We start from the raw sequence: 6605 nt of genomic DNA, 5'->3' as shown, positions 1-6605 counted from the left end.
TAGAGAAAGCAGATGAGAGTGAGGAGAGAGGAAAGAGGAGAGGAGAGAGAGAAAGAGAGAGAGAGAGGGAGGAGAGAAGAAAGAGAGAGAGAGAGCATGAGGAGAACAGAAGGAGTGAGTAGAGAGAGTGCATTCGAACCTATTCAACAAGTCTCAAGGCGCCTGTTGCCCTCAGCTCAGCCTTCCCCTCCCCCTCCCGGCCCTCCCCCTCCCGGTCCTCCCCCGACCCTTCTGCAAAGGATATCGCAATCCGAGCCCGACCACCGCCGCCAAGTCGAGGCTGCCAAGGGAGAGCGAAAGGCTGCGAGGTCTCCGGAGCGAGGGCGGAAATATGTCAGGCTTTATAGGAGCTGCAGGAGCGCTGTGCGGCGGAAGGAGAGGCGCTTAATAGGAGTGGCGACATGGCTCCCTCCGCCTCCGTCACTCGAGCGGCTCACAGACTGTAATGCTGATGCGAGCGCTGCCGAGGCGAAAAGCTTTTATAATCTGCTTCGGTTATAATTTGGTTCTGCTATTCTTGGGCGAGACTCATGCTTTTGTTCTCTCTGTTTGTCTCTGTTTGTCTCGGTCTCTTTCTCTCTCCTTCTCTCACCTCTCGCTTTCCTTCACTCTCTCTCGCTTTCCTTCACTTTCTCGCTTTTTCTTCACTTTCTCCCTCTCCTATCCGTCTCCTTTCTCCTCTCCCTCTCATGAGCCTTCATTCCGTTCCCCTCTCTATCCCTGTCCCTCTCCTTTTCCTTTAGTCTCTCCCCTCTCTCCTCTCCCCTCCCCCCCCTCCCTCTCCGACGACAAAACAGATTGCTGGCTCGTCCCGGCAATAAGTGATTCAAGACCTGTCAATCAATAGTCGTCGTCAGGAATCGATTTCGGATCCCACGAGGATGGTAATGGGGATCCTCCTCGCCTGGGGAGGGCGGGACGGCGGGCGGGAGGGAGGGGGGGGAGGGAGGAGGGGGAAGGGGAGGAGGAGGAGGAGGAGGGGAGGTGGGGAAGGAAGAGCAGAAGTAGGGGAAGAATAGAATGAGTGGAAGGAAAAGAAATAGGATGGTGACGGAAAGAACGGAAACATAAAAAAAAAACAGAGATAACCAGAGAAAAAAACAACAACAACAAAACGAGAGAGAGAGAGAGAGAGAGAGAGAGAGAGAGAGAGAGAGAGAGGACTCAGATGAGAGGAGATAGAGAGAACGAGAGAGAGGAGAGACGACGATGAGAGGCGAGAGAGAGAGAGAGAGAAAAGAAAGAGAGAGAGAGAGAGAGAGAATATTAGAATTATTGCAACCATCGTAACAGTAATGCTAATACCAACATACACTAATAACTGGTAAGCCAAGCCACACACGACGAGCGATCGATGAGCGGCGAGCCAGCCCCTCCCACGACCGGGGGGCGAGGAGGATCTTGCCCACCGCGGGGCTTAAGTGGTCTGGCTTGGCTGCCGCTCAGGGAGGGCGGGGTGGGGGGGGGAGGCGGGGGGAATGGAAAAAGGATGGACGAGGACAGAGCGACGCAAGAGGACACCAAAGAGTAGTATCAGAGGAGGTCAATTGAAGAGACGTCAAATATGCCTGAACGGTATGGATTTCGCTTTGGTTTCATCCTCACGCCTTCTTCGTCTTCCCTCCGCGCCCTCATCCTTGTTTTCTTCTAGCCGGCCTCCTCCTCCTCCTCCTCGCCTCCTCTCCCCTCAGGATGAATCATGTTAATTAGGGCGCGCTCAATCCACGGCCCGATGGCGGAAGACCCGCTCCGAAGACCCGCCAGATTGGAGAGCATCTCCCTTAACCGCTTCCTAAATCCCCGAAAGAGTATCCTCCTCCTCCTCCTCCTCCTCCTCCTCCTCCTCCCTCTGTGCCTTCTCCACCCCCAACCCCACCCGCCCCCACCCCCACCCCCAGGCCATCAAGTACTTGGGCGCTCCCATCAGATACCTTCAAGTGACATTTCTCCTCTGCGGCAGCCACCGCTCATCTCCCCCCCCTCCTCCTCCTCCTCCTCCTCCTCCTCCTCTTCCTCCTCCTCCTCCTCCTCGCTTCCACTTACTGCGCTCTCCCCTCCCCTTCTCCCTCCCTTGCCTTCATAAACTGATAGATTCCAGCGTTTCAGTTCCAGGATTCGCCGGGCTATTCCAGTGATTCTGGAGCTTCGCAGATTACCAAGCCGAGAGAGAGAGAGAGAGAGGTAGAGACAGAGAGAGAGAGAGATGTATATAGAGAGAGCGAGGCGAGAGGAGAAGAGGAGCGTAAACCTCGACCTCTTCCCTCTTGCTCTTCCATCTTCTTTGCCCTTGGTTGTCTAAGCTTTCCACCTCAGCGTAACTTCATTTTTCTACTGCGGGATAAACTTTTTAATGCTCTTAAGGACTAAAGTCTTCCTCCTTGCCCTTACTTCCTTTCTCCTTTCCTCCCGCCCTCCTAGCACTCCCCGCGGCTGGGGGACACACGCGCACTCATACACACATACATTTACGGAAACACCATTGGGTTAAAACCTTTTGTTCGAGTGCGTGTGAACGTGTGTAATGTGTGTTTATTCCATGAGACCGTGGCGACAGGATTATCATTGTTGTAAAATTCAACATATCTTCTCCAGACCCTGGAATTATGAGTCTTTTTCTTCCTCTAAATCAGTAACTGCATTATTCATACTGCATTAACATCTCTATGATATGCTATGTGTTTCTTCACAGGGCATATTCCACTAAATCCTGACATTATCCTGTGAAATATATACCTCGCCACTTACCCCCGGCTGCAAGGGATTTCCAACCTCACGGCAGAGGCTTATAAAGGCGACACGCAGCACGTCCCGCCCTCTGAGGGTTACGGCCTGGAATGATCTGGAGCCGAGTATTACATTTCAAAAAGCCCTGGAGACAAGTAAGCGATGTTGTCGAAGCCTGGAAAATTATGCTCTACGACTCGTCTCGTTCCAGATTGTTGGGATCTCAGCTCCTTTCTTGTTCATGGCGGCGGGCTTGAAAGGTAAATAAGAGTTTTTCTCTCTCTTTCCTCTCTCTCTCTCTCTCTCTCTCTCTCTCTCTCTCTCTCTCTCTCTCTCTCTCTCTCTCTCTCTCTCTCTCTCTCTCTCTCTCTCTCTCTCTCTCTCTCTCTCTCTCCGTGGATAATTGTGTGTATGTGTATGTTCCTTCCGAGCGCCCGCATAAAGAACGTGGTCATAGCGGAGGGAGATAGAACGTTATTTCCTTCGCTGTGCTTCCTTCCCTTTCTCCCCTCTCCTACACCCTCGAGATCGCTTTAGCTCCCAGACAACCCTCATCTATACCTTTGGCGTCGCGGTAGAACCTGGAAGGCTTTTCTTCTGCCTCTTGGAAACGCAGGATTTTCGCAATAACAAAGAACGAACGAAGCTTAGGGTGAATCTGCTCTCTCTCTTCGTCTTGCTGGAGGGACCCTGGGGCGGTGGTGGGGAGCGGCGGCGAGGGGAGAGGGAGAAAGAGGGAAGGAATCCAGATGCTATATTTGAGAGTCATTTTGGGGCTCTGGAAGACGACGATTGAAGTGGCTTTTATGCGACGCCGCACCCACTTTGAGGCACGAGTAAAGAAGCAAGGGGGAGCCATATGTCAGAGGCTCGTTAGGAAGCAGGTCGGTTAGCGGGTCGATGGGGGGCGAGGGAGGGGGAGGGGGGGGTAGAGGAGTAAAAGGTTGAGATACTCTGAGTGGCGGGTTTGAGTGAATGAAGACCTGAAGGTAGTGAGTGAGGGGAGACGGGAAGAGGAGGAGACACCGCGGAGGGCCGGTGAAAAGAAACCACAGGCGAGAAAGAGAGGCGAGGAGATGAGCGGAGAGGAGAAGGAATAAACAAAAACAAAAACAAAGTAGAAGGTAGTGAATATGACGGTTATGATGATGGTGACGATGAACATAAAGAACATGCGAGGAAACCCTCTGTCATAAGAAGAGAAAGAAAAAGCCACGAGAGGGCGAAACGGTTTAACAAATGGAGATGAAGAGAGCGAAAGGACACGGGCGAGGGAAGGGGAGGCAGCTCACAAGCCAGATTACCCTAAGACCGAAGACGAGGGAAAGGACCGGAATGAGAAAACTCTTAAGACGGGATGAAGGAAAACTGAGGTGCCCCAAGATGACTCCCTAATGAGACGACAGAGGCTATAAGGATGAAATGGAGATTGAAGATTGAGATAGAGAAGCTAGCACGGAGGAAGGGGAAGCCGGAAAATGAAATTGAAACGCCCGTGAGACGAGATGGAAGGCAGGGATGAGGGGCCAAGTGGAAAGAGAAGAAGAATCACGGGATGAAGAGGAAAGAGAGAATGGGTAATGAGACGAGGATTAGGAGAGGATGCGGATGCCGGGAGAAGGAGAGCGTGGGATCTGTCGGTGCGCCACCTTCTGCGTTCCTTTGCCTCGCCTTTCGCTCTTCCTTAGTCTCTCCTACTGCAGATCTCCACATCCTGCTTGACCTCCGGCGAGAGGCGAGATGAGGCACCTTCCACCTTCTTCTAAGGCGGGGGGGGGGGGGGAAGGCTACCCCCAGAGGGAAAGAGAGGAGGAATCTCAGCCGGTCTGCGAGGTCACTGGGCCGGAGATGCCGTGACACGAGGCTCTTATCTCACCTTGCAACGCTTTGTTGAAGAGGTTGCTGATTCCAGTGGCCTGGCTATGGTGGGGGGAAGTAGTTTATTATCATCTTTGTATTCTCGTATCATCATAATCACTTTCATTACGATCATCACTGACATCATCGCCGAGGTATCATCCAACATACCTTGAGGATGATGGCACAAATCGCTGTGAGGAATCTTTTAACGATCGCGGAGATTACATGCTAATTAGATTCATGTTTTAATTAGGAGATTGGTCTACTAATCGGCCACATTTTGCATTCTGCTGCGTGTCTTATTATATAATGATTTTGAAGCGTGAATCATCATTGCATGTACTGATGCTGAACATATGCCGAATCATATTGCCATTACATTTGTTGCATGTCAAAGGATAGAGAGGGAGGGAGGGAAGGAGGGTGGGTGGGCGAGAGAGAGAGAGAGAGAGAGAGAGAGAGAGAGAGAGAGAGAGAGGGGGGGGAAAGGAGAGGGAGAGAGAGAGAGAGAGAGAGAGAGAGAGAGAGAGAGAGAGGTGGGGGTGGAGAGAGGGAGAGATAAGAGAGAGAGAGAGAAGAGTGTGCGGGGTGGAGAGAGGATGAGAGATGAGAGAGAAGACGAGGAGAGAGAAGAGAAGAGGAGAGAGGAGAGAGAGAGAGAGGAGAGATGTGGCTGAGTGGAGAGAGAGAGAGAGGGAGAGAGGGAGAGAGAGAGGGAGAGGGGTGGAGAGAGAGAGAGAGAGAGAGAGAGAGAGAGAGATGGCGAGAGAGAGAGAGAAGGCGAGAGAGTTGAGAGAAGAGAGAGGAGACGAGAGAGAGAGAGAGAGGGTGGGGGGTGGAGAGAGAGAGAGAGAGCGTCGATGGGGAGAGAGAGAGTGAGAGAGAGAGAGAGAGAAGATGATCGGAGAGGGGGAAAGCGAGGAGAGAGAGAGAGAGAGAGAGAGAGAGAGGGTTGGGGGTGTAGAGAGAGAGAGGAGAGAGAGAAGTGGGGGGAGAGAGATAGAGATGAGAGATGAGAGAGAGAGAGAGAGAGAGAGAGAGAGAGAGAGAGAGAGAGAGAGAGAGAGAGAGAGAGGGAGGGAGGTGAGTGGGAAGAAGGGATAAAGAGAGAGAACGTTAATTATTACCTTCTTTTCTAGACTTCATCTGACCTCCCGCACTTCCAAACAGCACTGCAAGCCATCCAGCCAATCTACACCTTCACCGTCCCTCCCTCCCTTTCCTCCCCATCCCGCTTCAGCCGCCCAACCCTTTCCCTCCCACTCCCTTCCCCTTCCCCTTCCCCTCACCTCCCCCTTCCACCCTACCCCTGCCCCTTCTCTCCTGCGAGCGCGGGTCGTGGGCACTTTAATCAATTAGATCGGCAGAGTACACAAAGCCTCGGAGAGATAATTAACCGACACGACCCGCAGTAATTGCTTTTGGAAACTGAGAGAACTGAGCGGAGGGGATCCGGGGTTCCTATTCCCCCCCCTCCTCCCCCATCCCCCGTCCCTCCAACGGCCAAGTACATTTGTCTTGCCTGCCCTTCTTCTTCTCTTTTCTCATCCTTTCTTACCGCCCAGGTCAAGACAGAAGGAAAGCAAGAAAAGAAAGGATTATAAATACGACGCAGTTAACAGGTGGAGAAATCTCGGTGAATCCTTCCGGGAATTTTTTGTTGTGTTATCATTTCTTCTTTTCTCTGAAAGAAGGAAAGATGGAACGCAGAAATATACATACACGGCGACAAGTGATTAACTAAGGAATATGCAAAGGGGGTGGAGGGGGAGGGGGAGGGGGAGGGGGGCCGAGGCGAGGAATGAACAGTATGATAGGCGAGGATAATTACAGGTGAGGATAAGGGCGCAGACGTCGTGATCACCTGGAAGTGAAGGTAGGCTGAGGAGGAGATCTAAACAAGGCGAAGGGAGAGGATGGGGGGGAGAGAGAGCGAATAGAAGGGAGATGAGGAAAGGAGAGGAAGAAAGGAGACGAGGAAGGGAGACGAGGAAGGGAGACGGGGAAAGGAGAGGAGGAAG

Source organism: Penaeus japonicus, unplaced genomic scaffold (genome assembly GCF_977035675.1).
Source record: "Penaeus japonicus unplaced genomic scaffold, GWHDUDI00000001_assembly GWHDUDI00000018, whole genome shotgun sequence".
In the NCBI taxonomy this organism is placed as follows: Eukaryota; Metazoa; Arthropoda; class Malacostraca; order Decapoda; family Penaeidae; genus Penaeus; species Penaeus japonicus.
Note: the sequence above shows the minus strand (reverse complement) of the source record.